The following is a 22,890-nucleotide window of genomic DNA, read 5'->3' as shown; positions in this document are numbered from 1 at the left end:
GATTTGAACCCACGACAAGCAAGTCCTGCAGTTTAAGGATGCACTTGCCATGGATACAAGCCCCACCCGTTCCGTGGATTGCATGCAATCGTGTTTTTTACGATTTCGTGAGTAAAAGTTAATTTTAAGTTAATTTTAAAAGCCTGCCCATAATGCTCTGCATACAAGGGCCTTTGGCATGATACACTTTAAAAATTGTATTCATTGTACTTCTCTGTATCATGTTCAAATAAATAAATAAATAAATAAATAAGGTGTCCTTAATAAAGCTGGCGAATATGTCGGCCTGGTAATCTTGTTCTCTGTCCCACTTTATTACGAGCTTCACAAACACCAACTAATATTGCCTCTTTCTTCAACAGAATTGTCGTGAGGTTCGTCAGGAGATATTTGGATGTCTTGGAGACGTATAATTAAATCTTGAGAGAAAAGCCCCGGCTGCTGGTTCAGTCTGTTATGCCTAGCGGAAACTGAGAGAGGGGCTACCAGCCTACGGTTCACGTGGGGAATCTCGTGACGTCACGGCTAGAAGGGACCCTTACTATAAAGTAGCTGGGACGGTCTATCTAAGTGTACTACATAAGTTGACAAAATGCCTTTATTTCGTCATCAAAAATGGTCTTATATTCCTGGTTTTGTTCGGAGGTACGATATTCTGCCTAGAATCTACCTACCCGTGAGGTGTTCCAAGGAGCCATCACCCCCGCGGCCAGCAGTAACCCAAAGTACGAACCCCAGCAAGACTGGTCAGGTACTGACTTGCCTGTCCAGCTCGCTCTTAAGACTAACAGAGAGGTCTGTCGGTAATCCCCCATATGTAGGTTGGGAACTGTTGAACAGTCGGTCTGAGACTTACACAAACGGATTCGTAAACGTATTAATTCCAGTCCTACGACGTTCTACAGGATGGGAAAAATGGTATAGAATAGTGAAGCATCGAATATCCGCATCTACATCCACGGAACATCCGAACAATTTCATACATCCGCATCCACATCCGCATCCGCAAAATTAGTAAGACATCCTCATACACATCCGCATCCGCGGATATCTAAAGCTTCCCCTCCAATACATCTCTAGTATAGAATAACAACACGATGGATAAAGGCACAAATGGAGTATATTGCGATCTTTAATTAACAAAGTTCCGCACTTGTAGTGGGATTTATCAAGTTATAAACAGATCTTTAGATCTTAACCATCCCTAACATCAGGGTCATATCACCCCTCCTTTTAATAAGTGCAATCATTAGTGGTAATATTGCTTACAATCAAGGTTATTTCTCTTATCAGGCTGTTGCTAAAATTAAATCATGGTTAGATTAGGGTGAACCCATCTGGACGATCTGATGACGCACAAGCAGGTAATTCATTTTTGTGTAGGTAGAGGGAGAATGCATGGTGATGGAGGTACGAGGGAGTGCATGGTGGTGGAGGTACGAGGGAGTGCATGGTGGTGGAGGTACGAGGGAGTGCATGGTAGTGGAGGTACGAGGGAGTGCATGGTAGTGGAGGTACGAGGGAGTGCATGGTAGTGGAGGTACGAGGGAGTGCAAGGTAGGGGAGGTACGAGGGAGTGCATGGTAGGGGAGGTACGAGGGAGTGCATGGTAGTGGAGGTACGAGGGAGTGCATGGTAGGGGAGGTACGAGGGAGTGCATGGTGGTGGAGGTACGAGGGAGTGCATGGTGGTGGAGGTACGAGGGAGTGCATGGTGGTGGAGGTACGAGGGAGTGCATGGTGGTGGAGGTACGAGGGAGTGCATGGTGGTGGAGGTACGAGGGAGTGCATGGTGGTGGAGGGCCGAGGGAGTGCATGTAGTGGAGGTGTGCAGGTATACGAGGGAGTGCATGGTGGTGGAGGTACGAGGGAGTGCATGGTGGTGGAGGTACGAGGGAGTGCATGGTAGTGGAGGTACGAGGGAGTGCATGGTAGGGGAGGTACGAGGGAGTGCATGGTAGTGGAGGTACGAGGGAGTGCATGGTAGTGGAGGTACGAGGGAGTGCATGGTAGTGGAGGTACGAGGGAGTGCATGGTAGTGGAGGTACGAGGGAGTGCATGGTGGTGGAGGTACGAGGGAGTGCATGGTAGTGGAGGTACGAGGGAGTGCATGGTGGTGGAGGTACGAGGGAGTGCATGGTAGTGGAGGTACGAGGGAGTGCATGGTAGTGGAGGTACGAGGGAGTGCATGGTAGTGGAGGTACGAGGGAGTGCATGGTAGTGGAGGTACGAGGGAGTGCATGGTAGTGGAGGTACGAGGGAGTGCATGGTAGTGGAGGTACGAGGGAGTGCATGGTAGTGGAGGTACGAGGGAGTGCATGGTGGTGGAGGTACGAGGGAGTGCATGGTGGAGGTGGAGGTAGGAGGGAGTGCATGGTACGAGGGAGTGGTGGAGGTACGAGGGAGTGCAGTGGAGGTACGAGAGAGTGCATGGTAGTGGAGGTACGAGGGAGTGCATGGTAGTGGAGGTACGAGGGAGTGCATGGTGGTGGAGGTACGAGGGAGTGCATGGTGGTGGAGGTACGAGGGAGTGCATGGTAGTGGAGGTACGAGGGAGTGCATGGTAGTGGAGGTACGAGGGAGTGCATGGTGGTGGAGGTACGAGGGAGTGCATGGTAGTGGAGGTACGAGGGAGTGCATGGTAGTGGAGGTACGAGGGAGTGCATGGTAGTGGAGGTACGAGGGAGTGCATGGTAGTGGAGGTACGAGGGAGTGCATGGTAGTGGAGGTACGAGGGAGTGCATGGTAGTGGAGGTACGAGGGAGTGCATGGTAGTGGAGGTACGAGGGAGTGCATGGTAGGGGAGGTACGAGGGAGTGCATGGTAGGGGAGGTACGAGGGAGTGCATGGTAGTGGAGGTACGAGGGAGTGCATGGTAGTGGAGGTACGAGGGAGTGCATGGTAGGGGAGGTACGAGGGAGTGCATGGTAGTGGAGGTACGAGGGAGTGCATGGTAGTGGAGGTACGAGGGAGTGCATGGTAGTGGAGGTACGAGGGAGTGCATGGTAGTGGACGTACGAGGGAGTGCATGGTAGTGGAGGTACGAGGAAGTGCATGGTAGTGGAGGTACGAGGGAGTGCATGGTAGTGGAGGTACGAGGGAGTGCATAGTAGTGGAGGTAGTGCATGGTAGTGGAGGTACGAGGGAGTGCATGGTAGTGGAGGTACGAGGGAGTGCATGGTAGTGGAGGTACGAGGGAGTGCATGGTAGGGGAGGTACGAGGGAGTGCATGGTAGTGGAGGTACGAGGGAGTGCATGGTAGTGGAGGTACGAGGGAGTGCATGGTAGGGGAGGTACGAGGGAGTATGGAGGTACGAGGGACTGCATGGTAGTGGAGGTACGAGGGAGTGCATGGTAGTGGAGGTACGAGGGAGTGCATGGTAGGGGAGGTACGAGGGAGTGCATGGTAGTGGAGGTACGAGGGAGTGCATGGTAGTGGAGGTACGAGGGAGTGCATGGTAGTGGAGGTACGAGGGAGTGCATGGTAGGGGAGGTACGAGGGAGTGCATGGTAGTGGAGGTACGAGGGAGTGCATGGTAGTGGAGGTACGAGGGAGTGCATGGTAGTGGAGGTACGAGGGAGTGCATGGTAGGGGAGGTACGAGGGAGTGAATGGTAGTGGAGATACGAGGGAGTGCATGGTAGTGGAGGTACGAGGGAGTGCATGGTAGTGGAGGTACGAGGGAGTGCATGGTAGTGGAGGTACGAGGGAGTGCATGGTAGTGGAGGTACGAGGGAGTGCATGGTAGTGGAGGTACGAGGGAGTGCATGGTAGTGGAGGTACGAGGGAGTGCATGGTAGTGGAGGTACGAGGGAGTGCATGGTAGGGGAGGTACGAGGGAGTGCATGGTAGGGGAGGTACGAGGGAGTGCATGGTAGTGGAGGTACGAGGGAGTGCATGGTAGTGGAGGTACGAGGGAGTGCATGGTAGTGGAGGTACGAGGGAGTGCATGGTAGTGGAGGTACGAGGGAGTGCAATGTAGTGGAGGTACGAGGGAGTGCCTAGTAGGGGAGGTACGAGGGAGTGCATGGTAGGGGATACGAGGGAGTAGGGGAGGTACGAGGGAGTGCATGGTAGGGGAGGTACGAGGGAGTGCATGGTAGTGGAGGTACGAGGGAGTGCATGGTAGTGGAGGTACGAGGGAGTGCATGGTAGGGGAGGTACGAGGGAGTGCATGGTAGTGGAGGTACGAGGGAGTGCATGGTAGGGGAGGTACGAGGGAGTGCATGGTAGTGGAGGTACGAGGGAGTGCATGGTAGTGGAGGTACGAGGGAGTGCATGGTAGTGGAGGTACGAGGGAGTGCATGGTAGTGGAGGTACGAGGGAGTGCATGGTAGTGGAGGTACGAGGGAGTGCATGGTAGTGGAGGTACGAGGGAGTGCATGGTAGTGGAGGTACGAGGGAGTGCATGGTAGTGGAGGTTATTTACACAATGTATGATAATTGTACATATGTGTACATGTGCCTAAATAAACTTACTTGGAGGAAGGCAGGGAGGGAGGGCAGAGTGATGGAAGGGTGACGAAGAAGGGTGATGGAGGCAGGGTGATGGATGCAGGGTGACGGAGGCAGGGTGATGGAGGCAGGCAGAGTAGATACCCTTCACTACCCCGCTGGGGGTGGCTCCCCCAGTTCGTGGTGACGCAACAGTGTTGGCACCAGGAGGTGGTCCTGGTGCCAAGAAGTGGGCAAGGTAGGCGGAGGAAGGTGTGTGCCCGTCACACACACACAGTAGCGCCGGGTGTGTGTCTGTGTGAGTGTATGTGTGAGCGTGTGTTGGAGGCTTCCACCAGCTTCCGACACGGCTTCATCACCACTACTAGAGGGTTCACCGGCAGGTTGGTTTCTATACTAGTAACCCATCACTACCCAGTGCCAGTTAGGCACTTCGTGTCATTTTTGGGAAGTTATCCTGGATAATTTACACGTATGATAATTTGTGTAACTCTATGTTCCTGTTATCTCTACCTACATGAACCTAATTATTTTATGGCTGAATTACTTAATTACTCATTCACTCAATTTCTCACTCATTCACTCAATTTCTTACTTATTCATTTACCAGTTATTTAGTTAATTACTTATCTATTTTCTTATTTACTTGCTTACCCACTTACTTACCTACCTAATTACTTACCTTCATACTCACCTACTTACTTACCTCCCTAATTGCTTACTTACCTGCTTACTCGCCTATTTACTTACCTACCTAATTGCTTACTTACCTACTTACTCGCCTACTTACTTACCTATCTAATTGCTTACTTACCTACTTACTCGCCTACTTACTTACTTACCTAATTGCTTACTTACCTACTTACTCGCCTACTTACTTACCTACCTAATTGCTTACTTAACTACTTACTCGCCTACTTACTTACCTCCCTAATTGCTTACTTACCTACTTACTCGCCTACTTACCTACCTAATTGCTTACTTACCTACTTACTCGCCTACTTACTTACCTCCCTAATTGCTTACTTACTTACTCGACTACTTACTTACCTACCTAATTGCTTACTTACCTACTTACTCGCCTACTTACTTACCTATCTAATTGCTTACTTACCTACTTACTCGCCTACTTACTTACTTACCTAATTGCTTACTTACCTACTTACTCGCCTACTTACTTACCTCCCTAATTGCTTACCTACCTACTTACTCGCCTACTTACTTACCTACCTAAATGCTTACTTACCTACTTACTCGCCTACTTACCTACCTAATTGCTTACTTACCTACTTACTCGCCTACTTACATACCTACCTAATTGCTTACTTACCTACTTACTCGCCTACTTACCTACCTAATTGATTACTTACCTACTTACTCGCCTACTTACTTACCTACCGAATTGCTTACTTACTTACTTACTCGCCTACTTACTTACCTACCTAATTTCTTACTTCCTTACATACTTACCTACGTACATATCCTCTCTGGTAAACACAGAAGAGAAGGGGGTTTACGTAGGTACCCTACACAGTGTACTCAATATTACGTTCCCTGCTGCGACATATCGTAGTCACTGTTGCTACTACTGTTGTAATATTCACACCTCGTGGGGCTGTGATACCGCCTTGGGCTTACAACCGAAAGTACCCGAGTTAAACCCTGGGACGTGTGGGTAAAGTCTCTGAACAACTGTTGCCTCAGTTACAAGGCAGTCAGTCGAGGGTCTTAGGTGGCATCCTGGGGGGACAGGAGCTGAGGACAATAAATGGTATGTGAGAAACATAAGCGATGTTTCGCACATCATGAGATTGTTTCATCTCTTGGGCGAAACATCTTCAGTAAAGGTCTTAATACTCACACGTGTTTCTTTCGAACAGACAGTTATCCTGGGTTATTATCCCTCAGTAGTTATCCTGGGTTATTATCCCTCAGTAGTTATCCTGGGTTATTATCCCTCAGTAGTTATCCTGGGTTATTATCATTCAGTAGTTATCCTGGGCTATTATCCCTCAGTAGTTATCCTGGGTTATTATCCCTCAGTAGATGTCCTGGGTTATTATCCCTCAGTAGTTATCCTGGGTTAATATCCCTCAGTAGTTATCCTGGGTTATTATCCTTCAGTAGTTATCTTGGGTTATTATCTCTCAGTAGTTATCCTGTGTTATTATCCCTCAGTAGTTATCCTGGGTTATTATCCCTCAGTAGTTATCCTGGGTTATTATACTTCAGTAGTTATCCTGGGTTATTATCCCTCGGTAGTTATCCTGGGTTATTATCCTTTAGTAGTTATCCTGGGTTATTATCTCTCAGTTGTTATCCTGGGTTAATATCCCTCAGTAGTTATCCTGGATTATTATCCTTCAGTAGTCATCCTGGGTTATTATCCCTCAGTAGTTATCCTGGGTTATTATCCCTCAGTAGTTATCCTGGGTTATTATCCCTCAATAGTTATCCTGGGTTATTATCCCTCAGTAGTTATCCTGGATTATTAACCCTCAGTAGTTACCCTGGGTTATTATCCCTCAGTAGTTATCCTGGGTTATTATCCTTCAGTAGTTATCCTGGGTTATTATCCCTCAGTAGTTATCCTGGGTTAACATCCCTCAGTAGTTATCCTGGATTATTATCTCTCAGTAGTTATCCTGGGTTATTATCCCTAAGTAGTTATCCTGGGTTATTATCCCTCAAAAGTTATCCTGGGTTATTATCCCTCAGTAGTTATCCTGGGTTATTATCCCTCAGTAGTTATCCTGGGTTATTATCCTTCAGTAGTTATCCAGGGTTATTATCTCTCAGTTGTTATCCTGGGTTAACATCCCTCAGTAGTTATCCTGGATTATTATCCCTCAGTAGTTATCCTGGGTTATTATCCCTAAGTAGTTATCCTGGGTTATTATCACTCAATAGTTATCCTGGGTTATTATCCCTCAGTAGTTATCCTGGGTTATTATCCTTCAGTAGTTATTCTGGGTTATTATCCCTCAGTAGTTATACTGGGTTAATATCCCTCAGTAGTTATCCTGGGTTATTAACCCTCAGGAGTTATCATGGGTTATTATCCCACAGTGGTTATCCTGGGTTATTATCCCTCAGTATATCCCCTGGGTTATTATCAATCAGTAGTTATCCTGGGTTATTATCCCTCAGTAGTTATCCTGGGTTATTATCCTTCAGTGGTTATCCTGGGTTATTATCCCTCAGTAGTTATCCAGGGTTATTATCCCTCAGTAGTTATCCTGGGTTATTATCCCTCAGTAGTTATCCTGCGTTATTATCCCTCAGTAGTTATCCTGGGTTATTATCCTTCAGTAGTTATCTTGGATTATTATCCCTTAGTAGTTATCCTGGGTTATTATCCCTCAGTAGTTATCCTGGGTTATTATACCTCAGTAGTTATCCTGGGTTATTATCCCTCAGTAGTTATCCTGTGTTATTATCCTTCAGTAGTTATCCTGGGTTATTATCTCTCAGTAGTTATCCAGGGTTATTATCCCTCAGTAGTTATCCTGGGTTATTATCCCTCAGTAGTTATCCTGGGTTATTATCCCTCAGTAGTTATCCTGGGTTATTATCCTTCAGTAGTTATCTTTGGTTATTATCCCTCAGTAGTTATCCTGGGTTATTATCCCTCAGTAGTTATCCTGGGTTATTATACCTCAGTAGTTATCCTGGGTTATTATCCTTCAGTAGTTATCCTGGGTTATTATCCTTCAGTAGTTATCCTGGGTTATTATCCCTCAGTAGTTATCTTGGGTTATTATTGTTCAGTAGTTATCCTGGGTTATTATCTCTCAGTTATCCTGGGTTAATATCCCTCAGTAGTTATCCTGGATTATTATCCCTCAGTAGTTATCCTGGGTTATTATCCCTCAGTAGTTATCCTGGGTTACATTCCCTCAGTAGTTATCCTGGGTTATTATCCCTCAATAGTTATCCTGGGTTATTATCCCTCAGTAGTTATCCTGGGTTATTATCCTTCAGTAGTTATCCTGGGTTATTATCCCTCAGTAGTTATCCTGGGTTATTATCCTTCAGTAGTTATCCTGGGTTATTATCTCTCAGTTGTTATCCTGGGTTAATATACCTCAGTAGTTATCCTGGATTATTATCCCCCAGTAGTTATCCTGGGTTATTATCCCTAAGTAGTTATCCTGAGTTATTATCCCTCAGTAGTTATCCTGGGTTACTATCCCTCAAAAGTTATCCTGGGTTATTATCCCTCAGTAGTTATCCTGGGTTATTATCCTTCAGTAGTTATTCTGGGTTAATATCCCTCAGTAGTTATCCTGGGTTAATATCCCTCAGTAATTATCAAGGGTTATTATCCCTCAGTTATCCTGGGTTATTATCCCTAAGTAGTTATCCTGGGTTATTATCCCTCAGTAGTTATCCTGGGTCATTATCCCTCGGTAGTTATCCTGGGTTATTATCCCTCAGTAGTTATCCTGGGAAATTATCCTTCAGTAGTTATCCTGGGTTAATATCCCTCTGTAGTTATCCTGGGTTATTATCCCTCAGTAGTTATCCTGGGTTATTATCCCTCAGTAGTTATCCAGGGTTATTATGCTTCAGTAGTTATCCTGGGTTATTATCCCTCAATAATTATCCTGGGTTTTTATCCCTCAGTACTTATCCTGCGTTATTATCCCTCAGTAATTATCCTGGGTTATTATCCCTCAGTAGTTATCCTGGGTTATTATCCATCAGTAGTTATCCTGGGTTATTATCCTTCAGTAATTATCCTGGGTTATTATCCCTCAGTAGTTATCCTGGGTTATTATCCTTCAGTAGTTATCCTGGGTTATTATCCCTCAGTAGTTATCCTGGGTTATTATCCCTCAGTAGTTATCCTGAGTTATTATCCCTCAGTAGTTATCCTGGGATATTAGCCCTCAGTAGTTATCCTGGGTTATTATCCCTCAGTATTTATCCTGGGTTATTGTCCTTCAGTAGTTATCCTGGGTTATTATCCCTCAGTAGTTATCCTGGGTTATTATCACTCAGTAGTTATCCTGTGTTACTATCCCTCAGTAGTTATCCTGTGTTTTATCCCTTAGTAGTTATCCAGGGTTATTATCCCTCAGTAGTTATCCTGGGTTATTATCCTTCAGTAGTTATCCTGGGTTATTATCCCTCAGTAGTTATCCTGGGTTATTATTCCTCAGAAGTTATCCTGGGTTATTATCCCTCAGTAGTTATCCTGGGTTATTATCCCTCAGTAGTTATCCTGGGTTATTATCCCTCAGTAGTTATCCTGCGTTATTATCCCTCAGTAGTTATCCTGGGTTATTATCCCTCAGTAGTTATCCAGGGTTATTATCCCTCAGTAGTTATCCTGTGTTCTTATCCCTCAGTAGTTATCCTGGGTTGTTATCCTTCAGTAGTTATCCTGGGTTATTATCCCTCAGTAGTTATTCTGGGTTACTATCCCTCAGTAGCTATCCTGGGTTATTATCCCTCAGTAGTTATCCTGGGTTATTATCCCTCAGTAGTTATCCTGGGTTATTATCCCTCAGTAGTTATCCTGGGTTATTATCCCTCAGTAGTTATCCTGGGTTATTATCCCTCAGTAGTTATCCTTTGTTATTTTCCTTCAGTAGTTATCCTGGGTTATTATCCCTCAGTAGTTATCCTGGGTTATTATCCTTCAGTAGTTATCCTGGGTTATTATCCTTCAGTAGTTATCCTGGGTTATTATCCCTCAGTAGTTATCCTGGGTTATTATCCTTCAGTAGTTATCCTGGGTTATTATCCTTCAGTAGTTATCCTGGGTTATTATCCCTCAGTAGTTATCCTGGGTTATTATCCCTCAGTAGTTATCCTGGGTTATTATCCCTCAGTAGTTATCCTGGGTTATTATCCCTCAGTAGTTATCCTGGGTTATTATCCTTCAGTAGTTATCCTGGGTTATTATCCCTCAGTAGTTATCCTGGGTTATTATCCTTCAGTAGTTATCCTGGGTTATTATCCCTCAGTAGTTATCCTGGGTTATTATCCCTCAGTAGTTATCCTGGGTTATTATCCATCAGTAGTTATCCTGGGTTATTATCCTTCAGTAGTTATCCTGGGTTATTATCCCTCAGTAGTTATCCTGGGTTATTATCCCTCAGTAGTTATCCTGGGTTATTATCCCTCAGTAGTTATCCTGGGTTATTATCCATCAGTAGTTATCCTGGGTTATTATCCTTCAGTAGTTATCCTGGGTTATTATCCTTCAGTAGTTATCCTGGGTTATTATCCGTCAGTAGTTATCCTGGGTTATTATCCTTCAGTAGTTATCCTGGGTTATTATCCTTCAGTAGTTATCCTGGGTTATTATCCCTCAGTAGTTATCCTGGGTTATTATCCATCAGTAGTTATCCTGGGTTATTATCCTTCAGTAGTTATCCTGGGTTATCCATCAGTAGTTATCCTGGGTTATTATCCATCAGTAGTTATCCTGGGTTATTATCCATCAGTAGTTATCCTGGGTTATTATCCATCAGTAGTTATCCTGGGTTATTATCCTTCAGTAGTTATCCTGGGTTATTAACCATCAGTAGTTATTTATTTATTATATTATTATCACACTGGCCGATTCCCACCAAGGCAGGGTGGCCCGAAAAAGAAAAACTTTCACCATCATTCGCTCCATCACTGTCTTGCCAGAAGGGTGCTTTACACTACAGTTTTTAAACTGCAACATTAACACCCCTCCTTCAGAGTGCAGGCACTGTACTTCCCATCTCCACGACTCAAGTCCGGCCTGCCGGTTTCCCTGAATCCCTTCATAAATGTTACTTTTCTCACACTCCAACAGCACGTCAAGTATTAAAAACCATTTGTCTCCATTCACTCCTATCAAACACGCTCACGCATGCCTGCTGGAAGTCCAAGCCCCTCGCACACAAAACCTCCTTTACCCCCTCCCTCCAACCCTTCCTAGGCCGACCCCTACCCCGCCTTCCTTCCACTACAGACTGATACACTCTTGAAGTCATTCTGTTTCGCTCCATTCTCTCTACATGTCCGAACCACCTCAACAACCCTTCCTCAGCCCTCTGGACAACAGTTTTGGTAATCCCGCACCTCCTCCTAACTTCCAAACTACGAATTCTCTGCATTATATTCACACCACACATTGCCCTCAGACATGACATCTCCACTGCCTCCAGCCTTCTCCTCGCTGCAACATTCATCACCCACGCTTCACACCCATATAAGAGCGTTGGTAAAACTATACTCTCATACATTCCCCTCTTTGCCTCCAAGGACAAAGTTCTTTGTCTCCACAGACTCCTAAGTGCACCACTCACTCTTTTTCCCTCATCAATTCTATGATTCACCTCATCTTTCATAGACCCATCCGCTGACACGTCCACTCCCAAATATCTGAATACGTTCACCTCCTCCATACTCATCTCCACTGCCTCCAGCCTTCTCCTCGCTGCAACATTCATCACCCACGCTTCACACCCATATAAGAGCGTTGGTAAAACTATACTCTCATACATTCCCCTCTTTGCTTCCAAGGACAAAGTTCTTTGTCTCCACAGACTCCTAAGTGCACCACTCACTCTTTTTCCCTCATCAATTCTATGATTCACCTCATCTTTCATAGACCCATCCGCTGACACGTCCACTCCCAAATATCTGAATACGTTCACCTCCTCCATACTCTCTCCCTCCAATCTGATATTCAATCTTTCATCACCTAATCTTTTTGTTATCCTCAAAACCTTACTCTTTCCTGTATTCACCTTTAATTTTCTTCTTTTGCACACCCTACCAAATTCATCCACCAATCTCTGCAGCTTCTCTTCAGAATCTCCCAAGAGCACAGTGTCATCAGCAAATAGCAGCTGTGACAACTCCCACTTTGTGTGTGATTCTTTATCTTTTAACTCCACGCCTCTTGCCAAGACCCTCGCATTTACTTCTCTTACAACCCCATCTATTAATATATTAAACAACCACGGTGACATCACACATCCTTGTCTAAGGCCTACTTTTACTGGGAAAAAATTTCCCTCTTTCCTACATACTCTAACTTGAGCCTCACTATCCTCGTAAAAACTCTTCACTGCTTTCAGTAACCTACCTCCTACACCATACACTTGCAACATCTGCCACATTGCCCCCCTATCCACCCTGTCATACGCCTTTTCCAAATCCATAAATGCCACAAAGACCTCTTTAGCCTTATCTAAATACTGTTCACTTATATGTTTCACTGTAAACACCTGATCCACACACCCCCTACCTTTCCTAAAGCCTCCTTGTTCATCTGCTATCCTATTCTCCGTCTTACTCTTAATTTTTTCAATTTATAACTCTACCATACCATATCCTGGGTTATTATCCATCAGTAGGTATCCTGGGTTATTATCCCTCAGTAGTTATCCTGGGTTATTATCCTTCAGTAGTTATCCTGGGTTATTATCCCTCAGTAGTTATCCTGGGTTATTATCCCTCAGTAGTTATCCTGGGTTATTATCCTTCTGTAGTTATCCTGGGTTATTATCCTTCAGTAGTTATCCTGGGTTATTATCCTTCAGTAGTTAGCCTGAGTTATTATCCTTCAGTAGTTATCCTGGGTTATTATCCTTCAATAGTTATCCTGGGGTATTATCCTTCAGTAGTTATCCTGGGTTATTATCCCTCAGTAGTTATCCTGGGTTATTATCATTCAGTAGTTATCCAGGGCTATTATCCCTCAGTGGTTATCCTGGGTTATTATCCCTCAGTATATATCCTGGGTTATTATCCCTCAGTAGTAATCCTGGGTTATTATCCCTCAGTAGTTATCCTGGGTTATTATCCTTCAGTAGTTATCCTGGGTTATTATCCCTTAGTAGTTATCCTGGGTCATTATCCCTCAGTAGTTATCCTGGGTTATTATCCTTCTGTAGTTATCCTGGGTTATTATCCTTCAGTAGTTATCCTGGGTTATTATCCTTCAGTAGTTATCCTGAGTTATTATCCTTCAGTAGTTACCCTTGGTTATTATCCTTCAATAGTTATCCTGGGTTATTATCCTTCAGTAGTTATCCTGGGTTATTATCCCTCAGTAGTTATCCTGGGTTATTATCCCTCAGTAGTTATCCTGGGTTATTATCTTTCAGTAGTTATCCTGGGTTATTATCCTTCAGTAGTTATCATGGGTTATTATCCTTCAGTAGTTATCCTGGGTTATTATCCTTCAGTAGTTATCCTGGGTTATTATCCGTCAGTAGTTATCCTGGGTTATTATCCTTCAGTAGTTATCCTGGGTTATTATCCTTCAGTAGTTATCCTGGGTTATTATCCTTCAGTAGTTTTCCTGGGTTATTATCCCTCAGCAGTTATCCTGGGTTATTATCCCTCAGTAGTTATCATGGGTTATTATCCTTCAGTAGTTATCCTGGGTTATTATCCTTCAGTAGTTATCCTGGGTTATTATCCTTCAGTAGTTATCATGGGTTATTATCCGTCAGTAGTTATCCTGGGTTATTATCCTTCAGTAGTTATCCTGGGTTATTATCCTTCAGTAGTTATCCTGGGTTATTATCCCTCAGTAGTTATCCTGGGTTATTATCCATCAGTAGTTATCCTGGGTTATTATCCTTCAGTAGTTATCCTGGGTTATTATTCTTCAGTAGTTATCCTGGGTTATTATCCTTCAGTAGTTATCCTGCGTTATTATTCTTCAGTAGTTATCCTGGGTTATTATCCGTCAGTAGCTATCCTGGGTTATTATCCTTCAGTAGTTATCCTGGGTTATTATCCTTCAGTAGTTATCCTGGGTTATTATCCTTCAGTAGTTATCCTGGGTTATTATCCCTCAGTAGTTATCCTGGGTTATTATCCCTCAGTAGTTATCATGGGTTATTATCCTTCAGTAGTTATCCTGGGTTATTATCCTTCAGTAGTTATCCTGGGTTATTATCCTTCATTAGTTATCATGGGTTATTATCCCTCAATAGTTATCCTGGGTTATTATCCCTCAGTAGTTATGATGGGTTATTATCCTTCAGTAGTTATCCTGGGTTATTATCCTTCAGTAGTTATCCTGGGTTATTATCCCTCAGTAGTTATCCTGGGTTATTATCCCTCAGTAGTTATCCTGGGTTATCCTTTAGTAGTTATCTTGGGTTATTATCCTTCAGTAGTTATCCTGGGTTATTATCCTTCAGTAGTTATCCTGGGTTATTATCCTTCAGTAGTTATCCTGGGTTATTATCCTTCAGTAGTTATCCTGGGTTATTATCCTTCAGTAGTTATCCTGGGTTATTATCCTTCAGTAGTTATCCTGGGTTATTATCCTTCAGTAGTTATCCTGGGTTATTATCCTTCAGTAGTTATCCTGGGTTATTATCCTTCAGTAGTTATCCTGGGTTATCCTTCAGTAGTTATCCTGGGTTATTATCCTTCAGTAGTTATCCTGGGTTATTATCCTTCAGTAGTTATCCTGGGTTACTATCCGTTAGTAGTTATCCTGGGTTATTATCCTTCAGTAGTTATCCTGGGTTATTATCCTTCAGTAGTTATCCTGGGTTATTATCCGTCAGTAGTTATCCTGGGTTATTATCCTTCAGTAGTTATCCTGGGTTATTATCCTTCAGTAGTTATCCTGGGTTATTATCCTTCAGTAGTTATCCTGGGTTATTATCCTTCAGTAGTTATCCTGGGTTATTATCCCTCAGTAGTTATCCTGGGTTATTATCCTTCAGTAGTTATCCTGGGTTATTATCCTTCAGTAGTTATCCTGGGTTATTATCCTTCAGTAGTTATCCTGGGTTATTATCCTTCAGTAGTTATCCTGGGTTATTATCCTTCAGTAGTTATCCTGGGTTATTATCCTTCAGTAGTTATCCTGCATCAGTTCTGCCAGGAAGATAATGTCAGTAATATTATTTACAACTTTTAAGTTCACTCCCTCTTGTTATTATTATTATTATTATTATTATTATCATCGGGTGAGCCGAGAAAGAAACACTATGACTGTCTTGTAAGAGGTTCACAGATACAACAGTTTAGATGTCACTCTAGACAGCATATATCCCAAACTCCTCCTTCAGAGTGATGGCGCCGCACCTGCCACCTCCGGGACTGAAGTCCTTCAGAGTGATGGCGCCGCACCTGCCACCTCCAGGACTCAAGTCCTTCAGAGTGAAGGCGCCGCACCTGCCACCTCCAGGACTCAAGTCCTTCAGAGTGAAGGCGCCGCACCTGCCACCTCCAGGACTCAAGTCCCTCAGAGTGAAGGCGCCGCACCTGCCACCTCCAGGACTCAAGTCCCTCAGAGTGAAGGCGCCGCACCTGCCACCTCCAGGACTCAAGTCCCTCAGAGTGAAGGCGCCGCACCTGCCACCTCCAGGACTCAAGTCCCTCAGAGTGAAGGCGCCGCACCTCCACCTCCAGGACTCAAGTCCCTCAGAGTGAAGGCGCCGCACGCTGAACGTGTGACTTGAGAAACTGTAAATTCGGCAAATTTCGGCCTGGATCCTGCATGTACCTGTGTCTGGATGATTTAACGTGCAGGCACGACATCAGGATAACTCGTTGAGAGACGGATGCTTCTTGTGTGGGGTGATGTTCACAATTTACATAAGAGATAGATGAGGGAATAAATAGCGACATAAGCAAATTTGCTGATGACATCAAAATAGGCCGTCCAGTTCATTCTAATGAGGACACTAGAGCACTCCAGGATGATTTGAATAGACTGATGCAATGGTTGAAGTGGCAGATGCAGTTTAATATTGACAAATGCAAAGTTCTAAATGTTGGACAGGACAATAACCATGCCACTTTTAAACTGAATAGTGAAGGTCTTATTACTACTGATTGCGAAAAGGATTTAGGAGTTCAGGTTAGCAGTAATCTAAAACCAAGACAACAGTGCATTAGTGTTCGCAATAAAGCTAACAGAATTCTTGGCTTCATATCTAGAAGTATAAATAACAGAAGTCCTCAGGGTGTTCTTCAACTCTATACATCCTTGGTTAGGCTCATTTAGACTATGCTGCACAGTTCTGGTCACCGTATTACAGAATGGATATAAATGCTCTGGAAAACGTACAAAGGAGGATGACAAAGATGATCCCATGTATCAGAAATCTTCCCTATGAGGATAGACTGAGGACCCTGAATCTGCACTCTCTCGAAAGGCGTAGAATTAAGGGAGGATATGATTGGGGTGTATAAATGGAAAACAGTAATAAATAAAGGGGAAATAAATAGCGTGCTGAAAATATCCAGCCAAGACAGGACTCGCAGCAATGGTTTCAAATTGGAAAAATTCAGATTCAGGAAGGACATAGGAAAGCACAAGTTTGGTAATAGAGTTGTGGATGAGTGGAACAAACTCCCGAGTATCGTTATAGAAGCTTAAACCTTGTGTAGTTTTAAAAATAAGTTGGATAAATACATGAGTGGGTGTGGGTGAGTGTGAGTTGGACCTGACTAGCTTGGGCTACCAGGTCTGGTGCTGTGCTCCTTTCTTAAGTGGAATTGACCTGACTAGATGGCCATTGTTCTAGGCCGGGGGGTGGCATGGACCTGCTTGGCATGGGTCAGTAAACCTGTTGCAGTGTTCCTTCTTTCTTATGTTCTTATGAAGTGAAGACAACTCATTCCTCTTCCTTCCTTTCTCCTGGCAAACACACGTGCTGTGAGGCACCCTGTCACCAATTGTAGTTGTAAAGTAAAAGGACACAAGTGCACCTAATGTGACATTTATTGTGGCAACGTTTCGCTCTCCAGGAGCTTTATCAAGCCATTACAAACAATACATGGACACAGAGGGTATATAAAGGCTCAGAGTGAGGTGAATACTAGTGAGGTACCATTCCGATGTTCACTAGTGGTAGTTAGGTAAGACACATATGCAACAGTTAGGTATCTTTATTTCGAAACGTTTCGCCTAACTGTTGCATATGTGTCTTACCTAACAATCTGTCGGTATTTTATACCATTTTAATGTTCACTAGTGGTAGTAGTAGTAGTAGTAGTGGTAGTGACAAAAACAATTAATTCGTACATGAGTAAAAGGATATAAAAGCTATTACTTGGGTAACATAAAAATAGGTTGGACAAATATAAACTGGAATGAGGCAGGTTGTTTCAGTGTTCACTCTCTGTGCTTTGTGTAGTATAACAGGAGAGACTATGTGATGGCAGGGTTTACTGTTTTCAGGAGGATTCTTGCTAAGACTTCGGAGATGGTGAAGCTGCCGTTGTTTTGTTTAATTATATTCGAAACAGCGATCAGTGCTGATTCAAGGCACTTGCGTGTGCGGAAATTAGTTTCCTTTATCACTATTTTTATGTTACCCAAGTAATAGCTTTTATATCCTTTTACTCATGTACGAATTAATTGCTTTTGTCACTACCACTACTACTACTACTACTACTACTACTACTACTACTACCACTAGTGAACATCGAAATGGTACCTCACTAGTATTCACCTCTCTCTGAGCCTTTATATACCCTCTGTGTCCATGTATTGTTTGTAATGGCTTGATAAAGCTCCTGGAGAGCGAAACGTTGCCACAATAAATGTCACATTAGTTGCACTTGTGTCCTTTTACTTTACATATTGTCGGTAATTCTACCAACTTTATTACAATTGTAGTTATTTGTACTAGTCCCTTTTATATTGTCTCCTTTATTTTAGCTAAAAAAAAAAAAAAAAAAAAAAAAAAAAAAAAAAAAAAAAAAAAAAAAAAAAAACTACCTTAGCTCATTACTTTACATTTGTTAAATAATTCAGGTGCTATTTTTTAGCTTAAGACTATTTACTTTGTTTTATACTTAATTCTAACTATAGATTCACTACAAATCTTATGATTACAAGCATTGATCCAGATACCAACCTCTTATTTAATGACTTAAATGAATCAAACAGTTACTGTAATTACTACACTGCAGAACAATCAAAGGCACTTCTCAGTGCCAACAACAACATAACTATCTTTAACTACAATATCAGATCTTTAAGCAAGCATTACGATGACCTCATAGCATTACTAAATTCCTTACATGCCAATATGTCCATCATTACACTAACTGAAACCTGGCTAAAGCCTGATAGTACAGATGTCTATGCCATTCCTGGTTACACAGCCATACACAACTGTAGGCCAGACCAACAAGGGGGTGGCACAGCCATATACTACTCAGACCAACTAGAATGTATCACTAATACTTGCACAAGAGATGAACATGGGGAATATATAATAGCCAAATTCAAATCCAAATACCTACAAAAACCTCTCACATTGATAAACATCTCCAGAGTTCCACAGTCAAACATTAGCCAATTTAGTCAAAACCTAGGAAGTATGATAACTGATGCACGCATGAACAAAGATCACTTACTACTCTCAGGTGACTTCAATATAAATCTCCTGCAAGACCAGGACCCACACGTTACTGAATTCACAAACACAATGAGTAACTGTATGTTGCTACCAACAGTAACAAAACCTACAAGAGTTACAGAGACTAGTGTTTCCCTACTTGACCACATCTGGACCAACACCATATCCCCTTTAAAATCAGGCATAATTACAGATAATACCACAGACCACTACCCTACTTTCCTCATAACAACTCTTGGTAAATTACCCCAAGACACTACTAAAGTCACCTTCAGACTTCACAATGAGGCAGCCATTAATAACTTCACAACATGAACATCAAAATGGTATACAATACCGACAGGTTGTTAGGTAAGACACATATGCAACAGTTAGACAACTTTATTCCGAAACGTTTCGCCTACACAGTAGGCTTCTTCAGTCGAATACAGAAAGTAGGCAGGAACAGTAGAGATGTGAAGACGATGTAATCAGTCCATCACCCTTAAAGTAGTAGAATTTGAGGTTGTCAGTCCCTCAGCCTGGAGCAGTTCAGTTCCTGACTATGGAACTGAACTTCTCCAGGCCGAGGGACTGACAACCTCAAATTCTACTACTTTAAGGGTGATGGACTGATTACATCGTCTTCACATCTCTACTGTTCCTGCCTACTTTCTGTATTCGACTGAAGAAGCCTACTGTGTAGGCGAAACGTTTCGGAATAAAGTTGTCTAACTGTTGCATATGTGTCTTACCTAACAACTTCACAACAGCAGTAGTAAACATTGACTGGCACACTGAGCTAGAAAGCAATACAGATATTGACGAATGTATTAATAATTTTCTAAAAAAGACTCAATACCTCTATAACAAGCACTGCCCTAAAAAAACTAAGCAGATGACAGCTAAGAGACTGAACAGTCCCTGGCTAACACCCAACATTCTCAAATCCATAAATACAAAACACCAATATGAAAAACAGTACAGAATGGGTCACATAACCAGAGACCAAACAAAACGTTACTCGTCAATCCTAACCAGCCTGATAAGAAGGGCAAAAAAATTGTATTATGAGAACAGATTATCCAACTTACGAGGTGATATAAAAAAGACCTGGAAAACCCTATCAGAAATTCTGGGAACAAAAAGGATATCACGAAATAGCGAAATAAAATTAGCAAAATCAGATGAACCCCAACTCCCACCAACAGAAACAGCAAACAGACTCAATGATTTCTTCTCCACTATAGGACAAAACCTTGCCAATAAAATCCCAAGCTCAGATACCCCACCAAATGACTACCTCACCGGCAACTACCCGAACACACTGTTCCTAGCTCCGACTAACCCATACGAAGTCTCCCTTATTATCAACGCACTAAAAAACAAGGCAGGAGATTTAAATACCTTACCACCCTTTATATACAAAAAAGTGTCACAAGTGCTATCACCAATCATTGCAACACTCTTTAACAAATCCATTGAATCCTCCACCTTCCCTACAGTACTCAAAATAGCAAGGGTCACCCCGATCCACAAAGGAGGAGACCAAACAGAGTTGAATAACTATAGGCCAATATCCAACTTACACCCTCTCTCAAAAATCTTCGAAAAATTAATCCATAAACGAATCTACTCCTACCTTATCTCCCAAAACATACTCAACCCCTGCCAATTTGGATTCAGGCCTAATAAAAATACTAATGATGCTATCATACACATGCTAGAACATATATACACTGCAATAGAGAAAAAAGAAGTCCCACTGGGGATCTTCATTGACTTACGTAAAGCTTTTGATACAGTTGAGCATGACTTGCTCCACGTAAAATTGTCACACTATGGTATAAGAGGGCACTCCCTCAACTACCTCAAGTCATACCTCAGCAACAGAAGCCAATATGTGTACGCAAATGGGGCAAACTCTTCTGCACAACCAATTACAGTTGGTGTCCCACAGGGAAGTGTCCTTGGCCCTCTTCTCTTTCTCCTATACATAAATGACCTACCAAATGCTTCTCAATTACTCAAACCCACACTATTTGCAGATGACACTACATACGTCTTCTCTCACCCGAGGCCAGTCACGCTAGCCAATACTGTAAATACCGAATTACAGAAAATATCTACCTGGATGAGTACTAACAAACTTACACTAAACATTGACAAAACCTACTTCATTCAGTTTGGTAACAGAGCTACAGATGTCCCTCTTAACATAATGATAAACGGATCACCTATCACAAAGCTAACAGAGGGAAAATTCTTAGGAATCCACCTTGATAATAGACTCAAATTTCATACACATATACAACAAATTTCTAAGAAAATTTCCAAGACTGTAGGCATACTATCGAAGATACGGTACTATGCTCCACAGTCAGCCCTCCTGGCCCTATATCACTCTCTTATTTACCCCTATCTCACCTATGGAATTTGTGCATGGGGCTCAACAACAAGTAACCATCTCAGACCACTAATTACCCAACAAAAGGCTGCAGTTAGAATGATAACAAATTCTCAGTACAGGCAGCACACTCCACCAATATTCAATACACTCAACCTACTCACCATACAAAACATCCATACTTATTACTGCACCTATTTCATACATAGAACACTCAACTCTGATATAAACCCTCCCCTCAAACATCTCCTTGCCAACCTCAACAGAACACATGACCATAACACAAGGCACAGATCACTCTTTGATGTTCCTCGTGTCCATCTCACACTATGCAAAAACTCAATGCACATAAAAGGCCCTAAAATCTGGAATTCATTACCTGTAAATATAAAAGAAACACTACCTGTTTATAAATTCAAGTCTCTTCTCAAAGATCACTTACTCACCCAAAACCAAATAAATACTGAATAACTGAACCTTATAAATTGTATATCTTAAATGTTTCTCACAATTATATCACATAAATGTTAAACCTAAAACCCAATCTAACTTTATTATTTTTTAAATACACTACCTAACAGAATACTCCATTCTACTGAATTTACAACAATGCATGCAACCATATGACCTGTCTTTGTAATACTCACTTGAGCTTTATAGTAATCAGTTTACATTAATGTTTTTCACTGATTTCATCATTGCTTAGTTAATCTTAAGTTAATTTTAAGCCAGCCCGTAATGCTATGCATAGTATAAGTGGCTTTGGCATGCTGCTCTTCTGTATTTTTTTGTACCTCTGTAAGTGTGCTCAAATTATAAATAAATAAATAAATAAATAAATAAATGTCGTTGCAAGTGGGGGGTTCAATAATAAGGCTTTGGAGGCTTCTTACTTTATTTGGAATGTCGTGGGGTACACAGGCAGCGTGTTAATTAAGTACCCATGGCCCGGGAGGGCCATGCCCGCGAGGAACAGGAAGTAGACCTGATGGAAATAAATGGTATAAAATACCGACACAGTGGAAATATAAACACAAATGCAGTATAATGTGATCCTTTATTGACAACGTTTCACCCACACAGTGGGCTTTTTCAAGTCACACACGGATCTACCTGGGGTTGGAAGGTACGAGAGTATTTATAGTCATGTTCAGAATGTTGAGGTCAGGTGAAGAATGCTGCATCTGATGATCTACCGGGTGGGGTTATAGAGTCTTGGGTAGCTTGGCAGGGGTATTGGACAAGTTGTGAGTAGACCTTCTGCAGTGTTCTATGTTCTTATGTGGGATAGCGATGAAGAAGTTTCTTGGCGAGTGGTTCAGCTATGTTATAGAAGCCATTGTTCTGGTTGAAATTGTTGGTTGTAGAGATGAGCGATGATTCCAGGATTCTTCTGTATTGAGTGTTGTCTTCTGTGGCTATAAGTCTTGAGTTTCTGTAGTTAATTAAATGGTTGTGTGAATTGCGATGTTGTACACAGGCATTCCTTGTATCGTCAGTCCTGCTTGCATATTGGTGTTCTGAAATACGTGTTTGGAGGTCTCTTGATGTTTCGCCCACATATAATTTGTTGCAGTCATTACAAGGGATTATGTATACCCCTGCAGAGGATGGAGGCTTGTCCTGTCTACTACTGGTGATGTCCTTGATGGTCGTGGTTGTGGAGGTAGATACATAAGAACATAAGAACATAAGAAAG

At 42.7% G+C, this 22,890-nt stretch overlaps 1 protein-coding gene across 6 annotated transcripts in view; it reads left to right on the top strand.

The window, feature by feature from the left end:
• Positions 1-4,677: 4,677 nt before the first annotated feature.
• LOC128702237 (uncharacterized) overlaps positions 4,678-22,890 on the top strand; it is a 497,274-nt gene continuing 479,061 nt past the window's right edge. For all 6 annotated transcript variants that reach the window (XM_070102897.1, XM_070102896.1, XM_070102893.1 and 3 more), the window contains exon 1: positions 4,678-4,837. The gene's annotated coding sequence lies outside the window, so the exon portion shown is untranslated. The remainder of the gene's footprint in view (positions 4,838-22,890) is intronic.

Source organism: Cherax quadricarinatus, chromosome 83 (genome assembly GCF_038502225.1).
Source record: "Cherax quadricarinatus isolate ZL_2023a chromosome 83, ASM3850222v1, whole genome shotgun sequence".
NCBI classification, from domain to species: domain Eukaryota; kingdom Metazoa; phylum Arthropoda; class Malacostraca; order Decapoda; family Parastacidae; genus Cherax; species Cherax quadricarinatus.
Note: the sequence above shows the minus strand (reverse complement) of the source record. Positions and strands in the feature narration are given on the sequence as shown.